A 25,491-nucleotide genomic window follows, 5' to 3' on the forward strand; every position below is an offset into this window, starting at 1 on the left:
ATATTGTTATATATTTTTAGAGAATATACATAATAAAACCTATCATTAGCATTAATAAAATAATATGTATGAAAATCGAAGTATCTTGTTTCGACAATTGTAAAACCATTAATACTAGTATTAAATATTTAACTATACCGCTTGCTAATACTTAATGCAAGGGAACTTAATCATCATTATTATAATTAAATTACTTAAATACAGATATTTACAAAAAACTAAGAGATTTTATATTGTCTTAGTTAAATTGTAAATTTACTGTTAAACTACATAGGTGTATTTGATAATTATTTTCGATAAAACATTTGCATGAGATATCAAACCAAAATATTGTTATTCAAATAGAAAAATAATTTTACAAATAGTTATTTATCGTCCAGCGTTACCACCGTTTCGATGAGTGGATTCTATAAACCGGCAATAAAATCAGGAACACTCTCTTTTTAAATCGACAAACATGTATAAAATTTACATATATTTAAAGAATCATTCAACTAATGCATTTTTCTCAGATATATGTTCTGATACTGAGTATATAGGTATAGATATATATAGATATAGGTTATATTTTGTTCATAATAAATTTAAATAATAATAATATAGTTGAAGTTAAAGTATGGACTGCTGAGTTTAAATACAAACGTCGTGTAACTGCCTTATAAATGTCTTATGAAGACGTAAGACTTATATTATAGTGCTCTAGTGCGATGACGTGGCATTTGACAGAGCCGGAGAGATCAGCAGGTTAACGTGCTTTCCTTTGCAAGGTAGCGGAACAATGCTATTGTTATTCTATGTCTAACAGAACTCTTTATTGTTGTCAGAATTTATAAGTTATTACCTAGAGCTCTGAGCTGTCCGTCTGGGTAAGTACAACACGCTTGTCATATATCCTACCGAAAAGCAATAACAATGGCACAGGGGGCATAACAACTTAGTTCTCAATGTCGATGAGGGAGAAGTAAGGAATGGTTAAACTTTCTTACGGCTCAAATGTCTATTTGTGGTAGTGACCATCATCTGATGCTGGCGACAAGTTTGGCGTCAGCCAATTTCATAAAATAAAATTGTCAGGATCTGCAAACGAACGACCTAGCAGATGTCTATTACAATAAAACAAAAACCGAAATGTGATTTATTCGAGTAAGTTCGTCCAAGCATTTTTGTGTCGTTAGGCTTCAGGTATGAATTGATTAGGTTTGAGTTATTGAAACTGTTTTCGTATATATATATTCTATAAAAAAGAGCTATTAACAATCTTGAAGTTCGAGACGATATTCGGTGGTGTTTTTAATGAAGTGGGTACACTTACAGTTGCTTCACAATATGTTTACAGCGTCATTATGTATATACACAATAATAATAATAATTAATATATTCACGGTGTAATTTTTTTTAAACAAATGGTAACAATCATTGCACAGACACGAGGAGGATAAGTATAATACTTATTCTCACCTAGTTTCTGTCTTCGCAAAGTTAATACATGTAAAAAAAAGGTGATAAGGCTTATTACTCATACAAGATTATATTAAAGATAAAAAAATTACGCTTTTCATTATCACTTAGTATTTATTGATTTAAAGCATATATACTATTTTAATTGTACACTACTGACACACTCCGTAATTAAAATTGTTGAAATGAGTAACTTCTAACTAAGTAACTACTGTGTTTCTTGCCGGTTCTTCTCAGTACAATTTACTTTCAAACCGGTACCACTTTTAAATGAAATACGTATATAGTAGTGGTCTGTAATATACTACTACTTGAATAAAGAACATTTTGATTTTGATTTGGATTTTGATTGTATACAGCTGCAATTATGTGTGTTTTACTAATTATGTTATTATCTATTTGTTTAAAAAATGTTTATGTCTTATATATTATATATAGTTGAAAATAAATTTGGCTTCATAAATCATGCGCAGAACACAAGTCACCTAGAAAAATTTTTGAAGCAACATACTAAAAATATCACGAGAGTATCAAAACAGAAATGCTAGAAAGAAAAAAGAAGGAAAATATTTCTGTAATGTCTTTATTGCATACCACTAAACTAAACTCTTTTGAGCTAGTTGTAAGGGCGGCCATTGATTTAAACAATATCTAACAATAGCTAGCTTAAGCTGCTATGATCAATACTTAGGTTATTAAAGGGAAACAACATTTATTAAATCTTTTCAAACAAAACAAGATCCCATCGATCGGGAGTCGGGGCTCACCTGCCAACTGTTACCGAATTTATGCCGGTTTCTTTACTACTTTTTAAAAGCACTCCGACATTTTATGATCCTCTTAAATAAAATATTGTTCGCTTAATATATTTTACATGTTACCTTTTTAGAATATTTTGGAGTCATTAGACGTCTGAGAAAATTTGAGAATGAAGTTAGAAAGCATAAACACACGTTCTATTTTAACCGACTTCAAAGAAAGAAGAATATTATATTCAGTAGTACTTTTTATGTTTGTAGTCAGATCTTCATAATTATATTTTTGGAACCGATTTTCGAAATTATTATATTTTGTTTGGTTGGTAAGTTCCAGTTTGATTCCATTTCAATTTGAAGAAAAAAAAATCAAGTAGTCTTTTTTGTTATTTTTTTCGTCGTTTATAATTGTTGTAGCTATTTCTATAATATTTTTGTGTGACCATGTAACTCATATCATTTTTATGAGTCAATATAATTAAAAACACATTTAATTTTGTCATAATATGCATCATATGTGCATTATATTGGAGTTATTTTCTAAATAAACTTATATACTGAGACACAAACGCTATTTATTAAATATTGTTTAGCAATCGACGATACATGGTTGCTTAGTGTGGATACGATTAAATAAACAGAATAATATATGAATTATATTTATTTTATAATAGATTAAATTATTGCATTATTAAACTTGCTCATAGAGATAGTTATTGTAATAGAAAATTGAATGAAAAGTCTATCAATAATATTTTTTTAACTATTTTTAACGTTTATTATGTCAGTTCACATTGTTTTCGTAAATTTTATTAATACAAGCATAGCAATTCATTGTTAGTCTAAATGAACACCAAATTAAAATCTTATAATTATTTCAAAACTATTTAATAAGAATAAATAAAATGTTCTTGAAATAATTAATTTCAGCCGTTATTTGAATTTTTCCGCTTTCTCATAACTTTTTTTTTATATTCGGAATTTTGTTTTATATTCCTTTGATTACGAACTACATGAAATAACAGACGCTATTAAGTAGGTATTACTTTTTTTTAGAAAATATATTAGTAATATATTGAAAGACTCGTCCAGTTGGTCCAATGTTTAGAACATGAATCGTAATTGAATATAACTTGTTCATACCCCAGCAAGAACCAATGAATTTTCGTGAATAAAAAACTTTATTAATCTCATTATAACGTCGCTAGTAAACCTTATTTTATGTCGGATGAAATTATTTCATATATACCCATCCGCATCATAATTTAACATATACTATTTTTATTTCAAATCGTCGCAAAGATTTTTTTCTCATTGTTCATTTATAAATGAAGCCGGCCAGACCACAAATGTAGAACAGCCACGGACAAAATTAGACTTGCAAAAGTAAAGTAAACTTGTTTTGACATGTAATAGCTTGTAGTTTGATGGGTGACCGGAATGGCGGTGACAGTTCACAATTGGAACTGGCCACTCCGTAGCTGGAATGTTAATTAAATTCACGGAAGATCGTACGAAACATTTATTGTTTCAGTATTTTTCCGCGTTTAAAGAATTGTTCTCGAGTTTAAAAAGTTAAATGAGAAATTGTTTCTAATTCTTTTGTTAAGATTTATTTTGTTACTTTGTTGTTTGTTAACATTTACTTTTCAAGTAATCGTTGGCGTTGACATTTAAAAGGAATACAGAAAATATTTAGCAAATATCATTTATGCTTTATTTTACATAATACAAAAATACTTGAACTATTTACAAATTAAAAATTTAACCGATATAATGAGTTTCTTTGCTTACAAAATGCCTGATGAAATGAGATTTAGTCTGCATTGTACTGTTTCTTAAATATTACTGCATAAATAATGGTAAAGTTTTTTGTAGTTGAAACGTCATTAGTTAATCTCATCTCATAAAAGTACTATTGAATCGTCTTGTTACAGCGTTGAATTAAATTTAAAGCTACCACCGTTTCGGAAAGTTGATTCTACCGAGAAGAACCGACAAGAAACTCAGTAGTTACTTTATTCCAAAATTCCAACTATAGAGTATGTCAATAAAACAAAACTTAATTGATATAATATATATTTTACTATTCGACAATCTTAAATACGAAGTCCACGCTTTTTTATCATTATTATTCTTGTGTTGAGTAATATGCATTATTTATCAATGATTATTTGACATGAGCTTTATTTTTTTTAATAGGTTAAAAATAACTGTGAAATCTCAGTATAGAAACTTATACCGTGCCGCAAGAAAGATGTATTAACACCTTGCGAAGTCGGAAACTAGGTGTTACTGGTTTACGAAAGGTAAACGTCGTTTACTAAAGGTTCCTCGTGTCTATAAAATGATTGTCAGGAATACATCTACACAAAAAGCAGACAGTAAGGTGTGTGTGTTGACAACGGTCAGGTGTGCAGGTTTATTGAATAATAAATTAATATATATAACATTAACTTAATGAAAAAAATTAAAAGTGCTCTTGGCGAGAAAATGTTAAGCATTTATATATTTTTTTAAATAAATTAGTTTATATAAGTATGACATAAATTTAAAATATTAACTATAATTATATTTTTAGATGTAAAGGTTTATACATTTAATTTTGTTTCGCAGACGGTTTTTGGTTGCAAATAAAATTTAGAAAGAATGAAATTATCTCCTAAGGTGTTCTGGAATATATTAGCCTAACAAAAAAAAATCTATATTAAATGGCCAAGGTAAATAACATATTTACGATGAATAAGGATTAATAAATAATTGAAGAAAATGGCTTCGAAAAAAAAAGAAGAAAAAGGACACAGATACAGACTGAAACGGCAAGCGACGTGTTTCATGGTATTTATAAATTATTATCGAAAAAAATTTGTCATGTGAAAGTTTTTGATACATAATCAGTATTCGTTCCACCCTTGTTTTCTTTTTAGGAGTCTGATACTTAAAATTATCCACTCTCTTGAGCCATAACTGCATAGCACTCAATTCAAATTAGGCTCATTGCAATAAAGCGAAATGAGTTTTTTTTTTACGAACAGAGAAGTGTTGTTTTTATTGTGCAAAAAATCCTATTTTTCCCTCTGCACTGATTAGGTAGTTCATTTACTCGGGGTGGATTTATTATGGGCTCATTTATTTGTTTCATAACTTTCTCGCACAAATCATGGAGTTGATTCGAGTTGATTGCCATAAAATCGATTTAAAAAAGAACCACGGGATTCAGCGGTTTTATATACACGAGTACAATCACCAATTCGAATTATGAAATAACACTTGATTTAGAATTTAATATTATCATAGAGTTACGATATTCATAAAATTCAAAAGAAGTATGTTTGTTTTGAAGGTATGCATTTGAAACTAAATAGCGGTTCTTATAAATGCATTATATAAATGTAAAATATCATTATTCTTTTTTTATGACTTAAGTTGCCGGACGAGCATATGAGCCACCTGATGGTAAGTGGTCACCACTGCCCATAAATAATGGCACTGTATGAAATATTAACCATTCCTTACATCGCCAATGCGTCGACAACCTTGGAAACTAAGATGTTATGTCCCTTTTGTCTATAGTTACACTAGCTCACTCTCCAACACAACAATACTGAGTACTGTTTTTTGGCGGTAGAATATCAGATGAGTGGGTGGTACCTACCCAGACGAGCTTGAACAACGCCCTGCCACCAAGTAAATCTATCTACTAGCGGCCTGCCCCGGATTCACATGAGTGCTATTTATTAATAAAGAAAATGATATGGTATAAGTACCTATATATAATACCCTTTAACAGGCCTAATGTAGATTTATACCAGTGAATAAATTTTTAGAATTGGATCTTTAATTTCGGAGTTAACCCCCTACGTACAAATAAATATTTTTTACCTTATTATAATAATATATTATAATATAGTACACATTCGTGTAACTAACAGTTTTTGCAGCAGACGCCGAAATAGTTCGTATTATTGCTATATTATTGTAAAGTTTCATTGAAATCATTACAGTTGTATTTGCGTGAAAGATTTATAAACATACGCCCTGACAAACTCTCTCAAACTGTTAGAGTCCCTAAATTTTCGATTTGGCACCCGAATGGCATGAAATTCCATAACACGATTAAAGCGATACTGAGTACTGGGTAAAACTTTTCGTTACTATACCTAAATGTTTAGTCCTCCTCCCCTATCCAAAATTATTAAACGTCATTGCGGGTTTTGGTTAACGTCTATACAAATCACGCAGTGCCATGTACGAAAAGGGTATATCTTAATTTATACTGTTTCACATGCGTAAATTGTTAGTTGTACTTTGGTCGCATAGAACAGTAAATAAAAGTTATAAGTAATACTATTGGTGTCTGTAATACCGCGGGTGGGTTGTTGAAGGTTAATAATAAAAGTTTTGAGTAAATTGATATTATTTTTATTAAAAAATATTATAAATAAACAGTGGGGATTCCTGAATGGCTTAGTATAACCGTTTTTGACGCAGATTCTGTCTTTTTACTTTAAATAAATATCTTTAATTTATCCAAGACATTGATGTTACAAAATTACTTGAAATTTTATTTATACATTTTGAAGTCAGTTGAAGTATTCGAAGAAATATGCAAATTGTAAAAACGAGAGTGTTAAAAATTACCGTTGAACATTTAACAAATTTAGAATTAAAATTAAGCCGATAATGAGTACGCAACAAATTAATAAACGTTACTGAAGCGTGACACTGTCTAACTCATAACAGTTACTGACAAATTATTCAAAATAAAAAGGCACGTGTTCTTAAATACGCACATGAAAAGTACTACTTTTCGACTAAATTATAAATAGTTTTCAATTCCATGCTGTTTTCTAATAAATTATTACGATAAAATAATAATAATCTACTTATGAAAAATAAAACCTTCTTTTTATAAAATATTCGCAATTTAAATTTGGAATAGAATAAACAATGGAGAAAAAGATAAGGTATGAAGTTGTCTATTTCGAGCTACTTCACATTTAATAGGCGGGTTAGCGAGCAACTTCATCGTGTAGTTTTCACGCCAACCTGTATACGGGCACCATAAAAAAAAAACACTCAAATTATTTTCATAACGCACCAAAAGAAGTATAACTTCTAAAAACCTATCCGGATAACATTTATTCGAGACTTCATTATCTGTACCCGAAACAATTAGCCAGTAGACGTACTAGTGAATGCAATATTCTATCGTCATTAACAATAACCTTCATACAACTAATTCACCTTCCAACATAATCTAATACACGAGTATCAAACAAAACAAAAACGAGGCACTCAATCAAGGAATAATGCGGCGTAAGATTAGATAAAACGTTTGCTAGAGTGGATTCATTGAGACAGTAGCAATAAATCTCTTAACGCCAATTACAAGTATATGATTGTCGAATATCCGATGCAAGAATCGAAGTAGCACCGTCCTAGACAATGGGCCTTTTGGGAAATAATCGCGACAATTGGGGTCGATGTGACCCGATGTGCCGGGAAACGATTCATTGTTGAATTATCTTCTTACTGCTTTAACGAAAAAAATGCATATAAATGTTTTTAATAAATATCAATAATCTAGTTTACTAAAAATTTGTAGAGTTTATTATATTATATTTATTTTATAATTCGTACAGTTTCTTAATTATGAGAGTCTAGTTCATAAGTTTATGTTGGTTGTAAATGTAATTAAAGGCTCCATTATGCATTTTGTCTCTTGTGAATATATTTTTAAGCTAATACCTCGACGCCCAACTAATGTAAGTCCGTATTATTGTGGATACACTGTTATGCGGACAGACATCTGACACATGCAGGTATCCTCACGATATTTGCTTTCATCACTGAACACTTGATCAAGAAATAAAATAAGGCTGGCTTGGCTTGGCTTGGCTTTTATTGTATTGGTATATACAATGTGAAAGTTCTCTATAATTATTATTATTTATGTATAGGTAGGCGGACCGGCAAATGGGCCTCTTGATGTTAAGTGGTCACCACCGCCCATAGACATTGGCACTGTTAAAAATACTAACCATCCCTTACTTCGTTAATGCGCCACCAACCTTGAGAACAAAGATGTTATGTCCCTTGTGCCTGTAGTTACACTGGCACACTCACCCTTCAAACCGGAACACAACAATACCAAAATTTGCTGTTTGGCGGCAGAATATCTGATAAGTGGGTGGTACCCAGACGGGCTTGAACAAAGCCCTACCACCAAGTTATCTCGTCATATTTGGAGACAGAGACAAAATATGTAATAATTATTATAAATAATTTCATTCTATTAATGATTTTTTAACAATATTCGTGGTTACGAACATTATCTTGACCTTATTTACCTTACACCTAAAATAAACCTCAAGTAAAAAGTTACCTTAGAAAGTTAATAAATATTCAATTTCAAAATAACATCTCGAATTTTAATCAAATCCATAAAAATATTTGTTCCTTTTCCTCAAAGTATATCTTACCTTGTTTCAACGAACACAAAGCCGACCACGTAGCGAAGGGGGCGGGGGTCTCGGAGAGATGTACTAAGGAAGTTTTAAGTTATTCGTTAGAGAAAACCTCGGGACCCCCGAGATTAAAACTTCGGTAAGCTGTGGTCGCGCGGTCGCATTAAAAATACTACTCAAAGAAAATATCTTAATCTGATGTTGAATGAAGTAATGAATTGCTCTTTCTTTGTTCATTAATAAATATAGAGACAGTTTAACATCAGTAACTCGAAGAATCATTAATGTTTTGATTTATAGAAACTCGAAAAAAGAATATTTATAATTTTTTTTTGCATTAAAGTAATATTTTATAATAAAAAAAAATTAGAATTAATTAATTCTTATTGCAATTTTTTGTGTTTTAATTAAATTACATTATAATATTACGTATAATGTATTGTATAAAAATAAATAATATAACCAATTGTAAAATTTAAAAGAATCTTTAAAGAGCGTTTCTGTGCTCCAATTCAATTGCTCCAAACAACCAATTTATAAATAATTCGAAATATAATTCTTTGATGAAAATTATTTTGACGAACCATTATATAAACGGATACAATTACATTTATATATTTTGAAACATTTATTAGTTTTAAATGTACCGATACAAAAGAATTCCATACACTCGCAGTGAATCCACGGGCGGAAACTAGTTTCACTGTAACAATTGACGGTTAAATCAAATTAAGATTACATTTTATTCCATGAACGATTTATATTTTTGTACGATATTTTTAGTTTTTTTATCATATTTTCTGTGGTATCTGTTCACAGTTAAACAAATTGTTAAATAAAAAATATCTCGATTGATTCCGTCACGAGTCCCCGTGACATCATAATAATGAACAAATTGTATTGTCAGAGGTCTTTACAGGCTGCGTCAATCAGTGACAACTTCGGTACGCCAACCTAAGGCAATTTGTGTTTCATTTTGAAAGGTGTCCCAACTTATAATTGGTGTCGAGTTATTAGCGGGAGGAACAATGCTCGACTGGGAAGTGGTAACAGCACACGTTAACAAAGGTCCCCGTAACAAGTCATGAACGTTCGTTTATTTTTAACCAAATATCCTTTGTTACTATTGATTTTTTTAGAATTGTAGGCAATTATTTCATTTTCTATTTAATATCGGGAGGTGGGTCACCGTCGCCAAGATATACTGACTATGTAGGATCTAATAAAAACCCCTTACAACGCCAAGGCGCCACCTACCTTGGGAATTAAGAAGTTAAGTACCTTGTATCTGAATTTACAATAGCTCACTTTAGATGACGGCAGAATATGTGATAAGCAGGTGGTACCTATCTGGACCGGCTTAGAAAGACATATCAGCTTACGATTCATAGCTGAGTGGGTATATTTGGATCACAAGGTCCGTTGGGTTCACATCAAGTAAATCTGTAGAACGTTTGCCCACTATTTCATAAAGTAGGTTGGTAGCCTGGCAAATAGGCCTCCTGATGGTAAGTGCTCCTCACCGTACATAGACATTGGCGCTACAAGAAATAAAAATTGTATAACATATTACTAGCTTGATGTTCCGCTTTCTGTCGTAGCATGATGTTAATTCTTCCTCATTCCTCAAGGATTAGTCAATCAAATGCAAAAAAAATATCTGACTGATAGTATGCATTACAAACATACTCAAGACAAATTATATTATTTTTGTATATTACAGGAGTATTATAGTATTCCTAGTATTCGTCTGTCTGTTGCTACAAAGCGACTGTAATTTCCGGAGTTCTACCGAATAGCGAGTCCGTACCGAACGAATTGGATATTTTAAAACAGGATTACATTTGAATCGATATAAAAATTAAATCCATATTTGTATGTTATCTTCAAGACGATATATTTAATATCATTACAGGAGTTATTATTATATCATACTAAGAATATATAACGGATTAACGCCAAACCTGCCAATCTAATTATACGGAACTCTAATTGTTTAGTTAATACAGTCATTATATACTTTCAAAACACATGTGAACCTAGAAGACTGATTTTTAGTTATGTGTATGTGCAGTTTTTAGAGAATCTTAAACTGGAATCGAGACTTATAATTGTCATCAAAAATGTCTATATACTATTTTAGGATTTTTTTATGCTCTGCAAATTGAACATCAGATTTTTATCGAAATATGGAACGAGAATGTGCAAAGTTGTTTATTGTCATATAAGTCATATAAGCAAAAGGGTCACCTGAGGATAAGTAGTCATTAGTATTCAATGATATCGGTAAGAAATATTGATCATTCCTTATATCACCCATGCTCCACCAACCTTGGAAACTACGATGTTATACCCTAGTGACTATAGTTACACTGGCTCACTCAGCTTTCAAACTATATAGCAATACAAAGTGTTGCTGTTTGGCGGTAAAATGTATATCTAACTATATTTACTTATTTGAGATAGGTACATTTACAACACATACATTAAACAAATCTGATACATATACTAATCACAGATATCCACAACACTTATATGGTAATTTACAGTGTAGCTGCTTGACGAAAAGTTTTTGTAAAGTGTAGCCTAACCAAAAAAATATTCAACAAAACCAATAAATATATTCAAAAAAAAAAATTATAATAAATACATATATATTTCTATTTTCTAGAAATATATATAAAAAAAAAAAATTCTATAATCTAGTATTGATCTAGTGATACATAACATAAATAAACCCAACGACGCTTGTTCAAACTCGAGCCAGTAACCTATGGTTATTATCCACTGTATGATCTCGGCGAAATTTAATAGACATAAACATAAACCATCGCGTGATATACTTTCACACCTTCATAGTTCACCTTTGCAGCTAGCGTTAGTGCTATTAGGGAAATTCGGCAAGTCACTGTTGTCTAATACTGACAACAAGATTAGCCTGTCTGCCTAATTTCACTCGGAAATTAAAATCTTTATTCCTAAAGTAAATGAGGACGGGAAATATGATACTATAACAAACTATTATGAATAAATACATATCATAATATGCAACTATCATGCTGATCAGGTCAACGGTGTCGAAGTATATTAATGTGAAACAGATATAACAAAATCCTTTTTAGGGTTCCGTACTATAAAAGTAAAAAAAGAACCCTTATAAAATAACATCGTTATCCGTCTGTTGTATGTCTATCCGTCAAGACTCTTTTTCGCAGGAACGCGTTGAGGCATAAAGGAATTAATACCCAACAATTAGGTCTGCGATAAAGTCAAACCTCTCAGTCAACGCAATCAAAAGATGGCGCCATTTAGGTCACATTTCCGATACATTCGCAAAGAGAATCAAAACATATACGATGCTTCCCGTTAAAATACAACGGATGTCTATTTCATGAAATTAAGAGAGCAGCAGTATCTTTTAGCACAAGTATAAGAAAAAACCGTATAATTGTTGTTACATCAGTGTAGTTTTGTCTGTTTATCTTTACAGCTGTACCACCAGGGTACGGAACCCTCAGTGCGCAAGGCCGTATCGCAATACGGTTTTATTTATATATAAGATGAGTTTTTAAATGAGTATTTGTAGTGACGAGCCTAATTAACTTTTCAACGCCGACGTAGATTCAGAAAGTCGTGACCGCGCCGCTACACCTCATATTAAGTCTAAATCCTTTTAAATGCATAAATAATTTAGCTGATGAGGATTAAGACCTTTAGCATTTACACCGTACTATTACAGTATTTATAATTCGTAATGAATACTGCAATATACACATATAATTTTAAAAATTATGAACGTAGTTGTTTAATTGTAAATATAACACGATACATTAAATGTAATATTATAACACTTATAAATTCTAAATGAAATAAATATTTATTTTCAATAGGGAAATGCCAAAAAAATATTTTACTTGGTGGTAGAGCTTTGTGCTAGCCCGTCTGGGTAGGTAGCACCCACTCATACCGCCGATACCGATATTCTACCGCCAAACAGCAGTACTCCGTATTGTTGTGTTCCGGTTTGAAGGGTGAGTGAGCCAGTGTAACTACAGGCACAAGGGATGTAACATCTTAGTTTCCTAGGTTGGTGGCGCATTGGTGATTTAAGCAATGGTTAATATTTCTTACAACGTCATTGTCTATGGGCGGTGGTGTCCACTTACCATCAGGTGGCCCATTTGTTGCCTACCGATATCATAAAAAAATATATATGATAATTCTAATGAAGTATGATAGTATAATTATGTTATTTAAAATCGAATTATACTTTATGCGAACACGTTTCTGTTTGAATATGAATTTAAAAAATATACGTCATAAATTAAAATACGTATTTAATTCATTGTTTGATATAACTACGAAGTATTCACTATTGTAATACATACATATAAATGTACATGTAACATGGCCTTAACTGCTATTTATAACCTCACTAGCTGGTAGCTTCATTTAATACAATTTGTTAAATAACGATTCAAAAGTGCTTGTAAAAGCCTACTCGAATAAAGTATATTTTGATTATGACTATCTATTAATTATAATAACATATATATAACCTTCATTTTAAAAAATTAATAAATATATTATATATATCAACATTTATAAGACAAATGTTAAATAATATACGCGTTGTAAGTTTTAAAAACGTTAAAGAAACTCATAATACAATTAGATTACCGGCAAAACGTGTTACGTGTCGGTGTGACGCTGTGAAATTATTCGTATGAGACGTAGCTCAGCGACCCTCGTCTTCTGGCTGCATAGTAATCCCCTTAATAGATTCAGACGGACGGCGCACTGTACCTACTGATAAATAGAACTGTTAAGTGAAGCGAATGCTTTCATATTTGCAATACAGATTGTATTTCAATGTAATCATGATACGATTACAATAGCAGAATGTACCTGAAGTTAGAAATGTATAATGTATTCATGCAAATAAACTATAGAAATATCGTTTTATATTAAGGTAAACAATTTAAATAGTAAAACTCAAGTACATGAATCATTAATGAAATTTGTGTCAAATTAAAAAAAAACTAAATACTTTAAACGACCATTCTGATTTTTTTTAGATAAGTATGAAATATATAACTACCACCGGTCGTAATGTAGATTACGAATAAGAACCGACGAAACAACTAAGTAGTCTGTTTACCAATATTTCAAATACAACGTTCAAGTCAATTCAGTTTATATAAGATATCCTGCCTGAAAGTCAAGTGAATTCGGAGTTAGTTCTTTTAGAATAGTTCTCCTACTATCTACACCCAGTATTAAAAAAATATTTTTTTGAAATAATAGACTAAATATATTACATAACAATTATTGACATTAAAGTCTTAATTATACACGAATTATATAAGACGACGTTATACTTTTAACATTTTTGCACTAGCACAATTGTTTTAACTGCAAATGCGTCGTAAACATTATTTGGAATAAGAGACGAAAATAATAAAATAAATTAATGAATTAATTATGTACAAAAATAAATAAACAATAAAAATGCAACAGCTTGATCATGATATTTTAATTACTTTTAACGAAATACCAGTTTTTTGGCTTATAGAAACAAATTATAGAGGTCAGTATGTTGTCCCGCTTCGCTTTAATGTCCACCCTTCAATTTCATTCTGTTAATTTAAATTTAAAAGAATATGTATAATGATAAATAATTTATTTCGGCACGAAAAGGGTTAAGATTGTCAGTTGTCACTAAATAAAAAACCGGGACGAAAGGGAAATCGTGTAATGTTACATAAATAATTTGATTTAAGTATATCGAAATTAATTATTTAAGATGCATTAAAATGCACTTCCCTTTACCGATTCACGGACTCTTTATTTATAAAGTAAATTAAATTTTTGAGATGTTACTGTTTTTAAAACTAAATCTTTTAAAATTCCTAAATTAAATTTAAAGCTGACAAATCTATTAGGAATATTACATGAGGCGTGCAGTCATGCACATTTAGAGTATGAGTTTGTGAGTTTGTGTGTGTGTGTGTGTAGATTAGCTGGAACTTTTACACGAACAGGAGAACTCTAAGACCTGGAACTTGTAAATGAGTTTGTGTATCTGGGATAATTTATAAGCAATTAGAGAATCTGTGACAGAGAATTCACTAGACGTACGAAGATGACCAAAGCAACTATGAGTTAGTTAACTAGAATCTGGTAAAACAGGAAAGTACTCTGTACGGTTCGAATATGTTCGATGCAGCTGACCGAAAGAAGATCGAGGCTTTCGAAATGTGGTGTTGGAGAAGTATTTTGCGCATACTGTAGAAAATAAAAAAAAACAACAAATCCATTATCTACCAAGTGAAGATTAGTACCAGATTATCCACATATTGGTGATATTGTCTGGAGATAACCAGAAAATTTGGATGAACAGATTGTAGTAGGGAAGATTGAGGATAAAATATGGTCGATAACCTACCCGCTGGTCCGACTAGATTCAAAATATAACAGGACTTAATATTCCAACCACCCTAAGACAAGCTGAAGACTGAGTCGTGGGGAAAAGGTTGTCGATCTATGACTAAAGGCATTTCAGGACATGTACGACCTCCTTGAAGCGCACGAAGAAGAAGATGAAGTTTGTATGAGCCGAGAAAAGTAAAAACGTGGTTCTTTACAGAAGATTTAGAGCCTAAATCCGGTCCAGCACATCTGACTTTTATGTATGAAATTGTTTATTGGTCCACTAAACAAAATAATAATAAAACAAAACAGGCAAGCCGTTACAATTAATTTTGCGAATATAACATACAAATGATTTTATTTTTCTCGATACACACACAGCATGTCATCTGACCCACGGTAACAAAGATCTTAAACTTATTAAAAAATATTTGAAATTTCTGTAACAAACAATTAACAACATTTTATTTTTTATTTTACGTAATGAGACTACAAATCTGTTAGTAAAAATATAAAAATGCTCTGTAAAAATGGAGTATCTATGTTTATAATTTCAGTTCGTTACATTTGTTATTGGAGTAGAGAGGTGATAGAAAATTCCTGGACCTCATAGCAGAGAGTCCACATTTACTCAAGGATATTTCGAACTATGGTATTAAATATGAGACTGCACAACTTACGTTGCCTGATCATTATAAACTGTCTATTAACTTCTGCTAATAGAAATTCAACTTGTAAAGAGAAACGCCGAGGGTTAACTTGTATAAATTCAAATAAAATATGTGTATTTGTCACAGCCTTGTGGTACCAGCTCCAAGTACCTTCCATAAAAGGAAAGTAATTGCTTGAGTGCATATCTATTTACTTTCTGAGAGGCTTTGAACGGATTAGATGTCTGATGAAATTAAAATATATTTTATTTGAATGGCACTTTAGGTTGGATATGTAGAATCTCAGCTAACTGAAGAGACTGTTCCATGACTCGGCAGTTTGAAGTATTACATGTTTTCTTAGTCTTTTATTTCATATAATAACTTACGTGTAACAACATAATAAATTAAAAAAAATGTACTCGTCTTATGTATGACATTACGTTATAATCACGTGACTTGATGAGGCAAATTAAAATCCACTATGATATTGGGATAAAGAGATAAATCATAAAAAATATTCATTAAACTATAAATAAAAACTATTCTACACTTTCCCAGTAGAATCGAAATTTCGATCATATGGACGCAACTCCGTTTGGAAATTAACCATCAACTAACCGAATGTCTGTCAACATCCTAATATGTGGCTGAGACTGAACTGGATCAACGAATTTGAACAGTGAAGGTTAGCAACTATTTCTGATCGGCAAGGCACCCGAATGGAAGACTATTTAGAACCATATATGTATAATATTGTGCTTAAACTTATAGTATTATACTTTTTATTTGCACTGCATGTTATTGCGATAATTTAATAGTTATGAAAAATTGGATAGGCTGAGTATTTTTTTATGTCTTATAATTAATGACCATCCTAAAAAGCAAGTGAGGGCGCTAATATGCGGTATAATAATTTTTTCCATAAAATAGGAGTAGATGATAACAATTTAAAAAATATATAAATTATTTTGGATAGCTATCACTTTAAGTAAAATTTGACAGAATAGGAAGAAAAAAGTTGGGCGCAGTAGAAGTGTCAAATTGAATGAAATATTTATCTTAAAAGGCAATGACACTAGCAAATGAATGTAACGTGTAAAATTTTGGAAATATCTAATATTTCGTCACAACATTTAATTTATGATATCAAATTGTATTTTTACAAAATGTCACATATAACCTTTCTTCAATTAAGATAAGTAAAAACACGGACAAGCGTCCGTTAAGATAAAATAAAAAATATCTATTACTCTACCGACAAACAGTAATACTTTGTAATGATATTTACCGGTTTGAAGGGTGAGTGAGTCAATGTCATTACAGAAACGAGATGTTATATAATCTTCCCACGCAGAGTAGAACATTGTATGTAATGGTTCACATTACTTACAGGAGGTACTCAGTTTGTTGAACGATACTGATTGCTTACCTGTAAAATAACTTAGTGTCTCATATTACCACCATTTTTTAATTTTTATATACGTGGTTTTGGTATACGACTCCAGTGCTCCTGATGGTGAGTGGTAGTGGAGCCCAAACGCGAAGACGGCCAGTACAATCAGGGTGAATGAACTACACTGTCCGCCATTCTATTATTTTTCGCAACGTTTCCCAATTGTTCATTGCTCTTGATTTTAGTAAGTTAACAATTTTACTTGGTGGTAGGGCTTTGTGCAAACCAGTTTGGGTTTACCTACCTAGATAAATCCAAACGTGGGTTTATCTACCGCCAAACAGCAGTACCGAGTATTATTGTGTTCCGGTTTGAAGTGTGAATGAGACAGTCATGATAAAAAAGCGTGGAGTTAATGCTTGTTGACTTCCAGGCAGGAGACAGGTATTTAACTAACATGACTGTATTTTTAGATGTTGAAAAAGAGTAACTACTGAGTTTCTTGCCGGTTTTTCTCGGTAGAATCTACGTTCCGAACCGGTGTTGCTTTACTTTAAATAGTTTGTTAAATGACGATTCAAAAGTGCTTGTAAAAGCCTACTTGAATAAAGTATATTTTGGTTTGATTTGAGTGTAGTTGGTTCCCTAAGTTAGTGGCGCATTAGCGATGTAGTGAAAGGGTAATATATCTTAAAGCCTATTTCTACCAGGTGACCCATTTGCTCGTCCGCCTACTTATATAATAAAATAAACTCATGTTCAGTACTGCAAATAAAGTGGTCTTCTGATCACGTGACACAGGTATTTTATATAAACTAATGACGTGTAGACATGTGACTTTTTTTATTAAGAAACAAATGAAAAATAATTAAGACCGCTGCATTTGTAAGACTAAGTGCTAAAAATAAATGTTTATAGCGTTTAATAATAGTTCGTGCTAGTAACTAGAAAGCGTCGAGTTAAATAAGGACAATGTCAATACTAAACGGTCAGTAGGTAGCCTATCTGTAATCCAATTGTATTATACTCGTAGCCGTTGTGCGAAACTATCAGATTAAATTAGGGAAATCGCTTTAGAACATTAATATGAGAGAAAATTTAAAAATGTATTTGAATCTTTTTAATGTTTTCATAACATTGTTTATTATTAAAGAATCCGAATTCGTTCTTTACGGGGCCAGTAATTTGTACATAAGTACTATAGTATCAGAGCTATTTTATCTACAACATTGTATTAAATTTCGTACTTAATACGTACAAGTACCGCGGTAAAACTCCTATAAGTTATATTTTTTATACTCTATATTACTTAGGTTCGATAAAAAAAATATATATTCATAGAATATAAAAAAACAATTTTTATTCAGAATACGGGTTGCTATTATGAAAGAATAACAATCCATTAGTTTCATTAGGCTTTACATTCACAGATAGATCGTTTATTGATTTACTTTTCAATGCATAAAGTAAAAACTTACAAACTTATGCTACAAAATAAAAGGTTAAATATAAATTACATGTGATTTAATTCAATCAACCTCTGTTAAAAGAACGTACAGAATAAAATCGGGCAATGAGTGTACCCTCACAATTAACTTAAATAACACAAACTACTACATAAGCATACCTATTCCTATACAAATACGTAAATAATGCAATATACAAGTAAATAATTATGACAATAAATAATAATAATACAGACGACTTTTATATGTATATGGATTCAACTTGAGAAATTAACGACGCACGGAATTCTATTTAAAATTTCAATTTGACTCGTTTAAGTGGAAGAATTTGAACAATTGAGTGTAACTCGGGAGTGTAGGTGGGTGGCAAAGAAGAGTTTCAGAGCTGAGAAACGTCAAGCTCTCTTTAAGGAAACATGCTTTTTGGGGATCGTAGAATATGTATAGTAAAGGACAAGTAGCCTCCAATATAGAAGGTATTGGTAACCACTTAAACTTTGACTTTTTTTTGAGATTTTAGTTTTTAGTTGTGAATGGAAGAATATTTTTCGAAAGTCTCAGAACTAGTAGGCCAAAATTGTTCGTCTCGCATCTGCGACTTGAAGCGCCAAGACAAAGAATCATCTACTATAAGAGATTTTTTTTTAAGGTTGTAAATACGCAATTTTAACCATTAACATTGATCACAGAGTAAGTTTCAGGTTTACTAATTTTGTACCGTTGGTTATTTATTAGGATTTGTTAAAAGCCCATTTATATGACACCACACTGTAATTTTATAGAGTTTGTAATTTAATATATTGACAGCATTAGCGATATAATTGGCGTTCTATATATAATATGTTGTTGTTGAATGATTGTGAGCAACATTTATTGGTGTGATTGATTCAAAATTTTGTATCCTGTGATTTCAATTATATAATTCCTGACCTAAAGCTGAGATATCATCAATAATGGCAATGACGGAAGGTTGTAAGAGTTCATTTTTTTTTGTAGGATATTAATATGTAAAAATATTTTATCTTTTACTCAATCAGTTTAGTAAAAATAGTACTAAATCTAACATCTTCATTAGCATCTTTTTTAGAAAAATATTTCTTAATAAATATAATAAAGTAAAAAATATTTTGAACTTACGAAACCTAAGTACATTTCTAATTATTTTTATTAATAAATTGCTCCCGTGTGATTGTGATGTGATGTGTTTTTTAATATTTTTTGGCTGGTTCAGGTTAGTTAATTTAATATAGTAATGTTGACGATGTTTAAAATTAAGGCCTCAATTTATTTAACAGTTACATAAATTTTTAGTCAGTCAGAAATCTCTTATTTTCAGATTAAAATATATCCGGGGGTGTAACTCAGTGGTAGAGTGTCTGCTTCGCATGCTGAAAGTCCTGGGTTCAAATCCCAGCACCTCCAAATTTTTTTTATCTGTCTCTTATGGAAGTTCATTTAAATATACATTCGTTATATTTTAATGAACTTTTTTATTAGCACTGTTAATACTTTTGAATCATATAGAGAATGTTGAAATTATTGTCGAAGCACTTTGACTATTTTCTTTATGAAGATTCATATGAAGAAGATTCTTCCAATATTGTTTTGCTATATAGTGTTGTATTATACTTTTTGGAACAAAAGTCTTAAAGGTTTAACCAGTGATAAACATTCGCTACTCAACCTTTGCGCCCATGCTTTGCTTATCCCTCCCCGTGATATCAGTCAATCTTCAGACCAGAACGCAACAATAACAAGTATTGTTGTTTGGTGGTAAAATATATTATTATGAGTGGATCGTACCTAAACTACGGACTACACAATGCCCTATCACCAAGTAGATCTTAACTGTCACAACCATGAAATATATTTATAACTCCAAATATAGTAATTAAAAAAACACAGATTCAAACCCGTGACCTTCTCTTTGAATTAAAATACATTCATTTTAAATAACTGAAATATATACGAACTCACTTACAGATATTTTATTTTTAGAAAGCCATGGCTTATAATTCTCGCTATTGATTAGTTTTCCTCGAAAACTTCTTACAAAGTATTCAGCTTACAACGGTCTTAAATTATAAAGGAAATTTCTATTTATTAATTGCCCCTTCATGGAATCAATAATTAAATGGAAAACTTTCTGATCTTGTGTAGCGTTGGCTTATTATTTGTAACGTATTGCAAATTGTATGTGAAAAAAAGATACGAATACAGAACTTACGAGTAAATTATCAAATTAACGACAGAAAGAAACAAAAATAAATAATAGCCTCTCCAACTTACATAAAATCCGTACAAACGTCAACAGTCTCTTATAAGCTAACTTTATTTATCTCGTAAAGTACTTGTTAATACAGCCCCCGTGGGTGGGTAGAAGTCTGGCTTCTCTGACTTCGAAACTCCCAACTAGTTGATAGATTTGTTTAACGATTTTTAAAAGACCAGTCATTGTAGATCTTTCTGGTATTATTTATTCATATGTGCATCAACGAACACATTTGCAAACTACAAGGTGAGAGGGTTCCATTTATATTTGTTCCTAAACAAGTTTACTGATTAATCGACTATTTATTGTCGGTCAAATAGGGGAGTTGGGGAGTGTGGAGATGTGAAAACATTTATAGACAAAACTTGTTTACACTACTTAAAGAATTAAATGACTTCGATCGATATTCTTTTTTGTTTCAATTCAACGAAATTCAATTTAAAACGGAGTGTTATTGTCATTTTACATAGAACATAATATTTGTTAAGATTTAGAGTTTTGAGTATTTAAAAGTAAAAACAAAAGTTCTTTTTTTATCCGACTATGCTGCAAATTTGTATATTAACAAAAACATTACTTACACGTTTAAAATAAAAAAAGTAAACAAATCTTTGATAAATGGTGTATATGTATATGTTTTCGTAAATTATTTTATTGTTAAATAAGAGAGTAAGGGAGTAATTTAAAACTGGGCCACGAACGTAATAAACAGCCTTACAAGTTATTAAACAAACTTTTAATTTGATCTTGCGGCGGCCGATAACAATGCAGCGAAGTTATGTTAGTCAGGAGGGGGCGCGGTCGCCGCCAATCTTTCTCATATTGCAGTACAAATTCGTACTTCTCAGTAAGAACACCTCGCAAAACTTTATCCTAAGTAAACTCGCGAAAGTGGCAAAACATCCCGATACTCGCTCTGGACACTTTGTCCGCTCTATTCGTCGCCTCGCTGCCCGCTCCGTCGACTACACCGCTCCGCGAACGACGGCCGTCTCCCTCCGCCAAACAAACGAGCAAGTTTTAATGTTTTGCTCACAAAGTGTATGATTAAACGCGGAGAGCGGCGGAGAGAGTCGGCCGTAAGTTATTGATTTTCCCCGACCGAACCCCCGTCGACAACGCGACTCGCGGTCCGATTTGAGATCTCTACGCGACTATCTCATTTGCTAATTTATGTTAAATATACTCAAAACTACTTTTATGACTTAACCATAAACTTTTCTCACTTTAAAAGATGTGTCAAAAAGTTTCCACAGAAAAAACTAACTGTTAGCAAGTTTTTTCGTGGAATTGTTATGAGAAAAGTTAGTAGTCAGTGCGCAATCGTACCGCGGGCGGCACGAGACGCGCACCCTGCAACTTCACGTCGCTCTACGTTCCGAAGTTAACGCGAAGTTCCGCCATTTTGGAACATGCTCACAACCCACTTGTTTTATAAAGAAACTTTTTATTAATTCCTGTGGGCCGCGGAGTGTCAGTAAGATGTTTTGAGGTTATGCCGTAAGTCGATATACGTTTGTCTGACTTGAAACTGGAGTTTTTTCGTGTTTATCACAGTGTACGCGGCTTTTGAGTGTGTTTTTAAAGATTTTACTTATTGTTTTGTAGTGTATTACGAGTGACGTTTCCCGGAAAATACTCTTGTGATTTATGTTTACTTCAGCGAGCTAAGAAGGACGCTAAACATTACTTCTTGACCTTGCTTATGGACCGGACGGACTGATAAGTGACAGGTGATAACGAGTTAACTTAGTTTGAATAGTTTTTCATTAGTTCAAAAGTTGTGAAAGGAAAAGTTTCAGTGAAAAGTAATACAAGTAAAACATACTTGCGCGGTTGCGTAAATGAGTTCTAGTCTCATATACACAAACTTCTGAGACAAAAGTAGCGCAACTATGTTTTTATTACAGCGGAAATAACAAAACAACATATTAAAATATTTAATAATGTTATTTATTTATTTCGATATACACATAAGTTTACGTATACGTGAAGGTGTTATTCTAAATAGTAAACTTTATAATACAAATTATTTAAGATTAAAATGGTTTAATTATTAGCGCAGCACTTAGAAGAATGCTTTTGTTTAGTTTTCATAAATATAATTTCATATTCAAGGAAATCATAAGCTGTAGGGATGAAAATTTGAATCGTGTTTACAAAGACGTAACCTTGTTTTGACGTTAGTAAATATTGATTAATTTAATATATTTGTATGTATTATTATAAAATATCTCGGTTTATGTTCTATCATATAACGTACATATTCGTTTTTAATAAAAATATATTAATAATTTATACGTTATTAATGACTAATGGTAATTTAAAAAATAGATTAGCTATCCATCTCAATGGAAAGATTATATTTATTTGCATTAATATACATCTTTTTTATTTATTGTTACGTAACAATGAATAAACTAATCCGAAAATTTTCGATCGAAAGGTCATAAAAGATAATAAATGGAAATAAGTAAATATTTGGTAAAAACTTCTTGGGATAATAAATAAGGCAAAAGCCTTCGATATTGAAGATCGTTTTATTGAGGACGCCATTACAAAGTCATTTCAGTAACCGGTCTCAGTCTCAGTCTATTGTAGAGAAGGAAAATCTTTCTACAGTCACGGCTCTCGATGGGATAACGCAGACGAGACTCGCTTGCCAAAGGTCCTAAGTAAACTTTGTCCTACAAACAATAATTAACCCAATCCCAACTACTCAAAGTACAAACTCCCATAACAGTCAAGAAAGCTATGAAACTTTGTTAAATAACTTTTCAGATAACTTGAACTTGGTCTATTTGCACAAAGTTGTAAGCGGAATTCTACCGCGGGCTAATTCAATCTGTGTGCGCTTGTAATAAATGTTGTTTTCGCGTAATACCAATTGGGGAGTTGGTGTACTTTGCTAAGTTAAAAGTTCTGGACTTCACGAAGCAAAACGCGAACTTTTGTAGAACATTTCAGTGTAGTTAGTACAATGTTATAATGGAAATAAGCACTTCAAAATGGCGTTGCTTGCAGCTGTGTTAATAGGTAGTTGTGTATTATATTACTTATATTGATTGAATTGTTTGAACAAAGAGTAATTAATTAACTTAAAACATCGATAAAACAAAATATATAATTCTCATATTAAAATAATTGTATTCCGATGTTGCCTAATAGCAAGTACGAATATGTTTCGAAACTATACTATCTCAATATTATATTTTACTGCTAGCAGGTAATTTCCTAAGCTAAGTCAAATGTAAACTTCGGTTTAGTTATGAATACGTTATGCTAACCAACTCACATGGATGTAGAACTATTACGTAAATGTAACTTAACAGATAATAGTCAATTTAAGTGGAATCGGGAAATGCCTAAATAATGAGACTGTGATTTAATTATGTATGTTTCAAGTCTGACTTTCTGAATAACTACTAGCTTCTGTATAAACCCTAATAACTGCTACTAAAAAAGTAACATGTCAGATTTATATTAAGTGTAAAATTGAACTTTAAATTTAGCAAGGTTAAGGCTGAAAGTCGTTTGTACAACTTGTTTTCTAGGGACTTTATGATTGTATCTTTATGTTTGCCCCGTTTCTTTTTACTCGCATTGAACAATAAATGGCCCTCGGGGACGCAACTGTCTCTTAAGCTTTGAACATACGATCCACATTTCTTAAACTATGTTAATGTTTTATTAGAAAAATCATTATTTTATAGTTATGAATAATAATAATCAAGTAAAATTATAACTACATAAAGTGTTGTCTGTGTAACGGAAAATAAAAATATTCACGCACATCAAACTAATAATAATCTTTTATTTTTCTGGTGAAATTTGTATATTTGAATTTTATAAAAAGCCAAAGTCCATGGAAGCAGTTAATCTTGGCTGGAGGTCGTAGTTCGCTCTACCAAAGTACTTACACAGAGTCCCTGGCGATAATCATCATGAACATAAAATAAATAACTTGGCCAGCAGTCAGAAATGGAAGCTTATTTACAAACTTGTACAAGATATGATTAATATTCATTAATTTAAAAAGAACAAATTAAACATTCTAATCAACCCTAGAAATGAATAAACTTGACTTGTCTACTAAACATTAATATTATTAAAACAGGTTTTTAAACAATGAATAGTTTACGTAAATACGATGACATAATTATAAGCAAAATCCGTACGTTGCGATGCGTCAGTATACTTCGAGCCTAATGTAAATTGTCAGTACAAAACAACTGTAAACAGACTGCTCCAATTTTATTGGACACGATCGTGAATAGGAAATAAGCAGTACTCCGAGGAAATTAGATTATGAAAATATAATTTGTTTTGACCAAAAATAGTTATATTCAAATTTGTCAATATTTCAATCAAGCTTAAAAATTCAAATATATTATTAGGTATTCAGTACTTGCGCTTTGATAAAATATACCGTATATACTGGACTGTTTTTAATAGAAGTATTTTGCGAAGAGTATTTCAGAGAATTATTCCTGCAATATTTACGAGGCAGGTTTCTAAAGAGCTTGTATTATGGTTATTAGGGGTGTTACGTCGATGTAGACAGATATCATGTCTCGAAGAAATAAGGAAAT

The 25,491-nt window shown here is 31.3% G+C and overlaps 1 long non-coding RNA gene and 1 other non-coding gene across 2 annotated transcripts in view; both read left to right on the top strand.

Moving 5' to 3' along the window:
• The first annotated feature begins 19,977 nt into the window (after window positions 1-19,977).
• Trnaa-cgc (transfer RNA alanine (anticodon CGC)) lies at window positions 19,978-20,049 on the top strand. The gene has a single exon. It is a non-coding gene; the product is annotated as a tRNA-Ala (tRNA).
• Window positions 20,050-21,754: 1,705 nt separating this feature from the next.
• LOC135193387 (uncharacterized) overlaps window positions 21,755-25,491 on the top strand; it is a 176,649-nt gene continuing 172,912 nt past the window's right edge. Inside the window, exon 1 of the long non-coding RNA XR_010309205.1 lies at window positions 21,755-22,632. This is a non-coding gene — a long non-coding RNA (uncharacterized LOC135193387). The remainder of the gene's footprint in view (window positions 22,633-25,491) is intronic.

This window comes from Vanessa tameamea, chromosome 8 (assembly GCF_037043105.1).
Source record: "Vanessa tameamea isolate UH-Manoa-2023 chromosome 8, ilVanTame1 primary haplotype, whole genome shotgun sequence".
Taxonomy (NCBI): Eukaryota; Metazoa; Arthropoda; class Insecta; order Lepidoptera; family Nymphalidae; genus Vanessa; species Vanessa tameamea.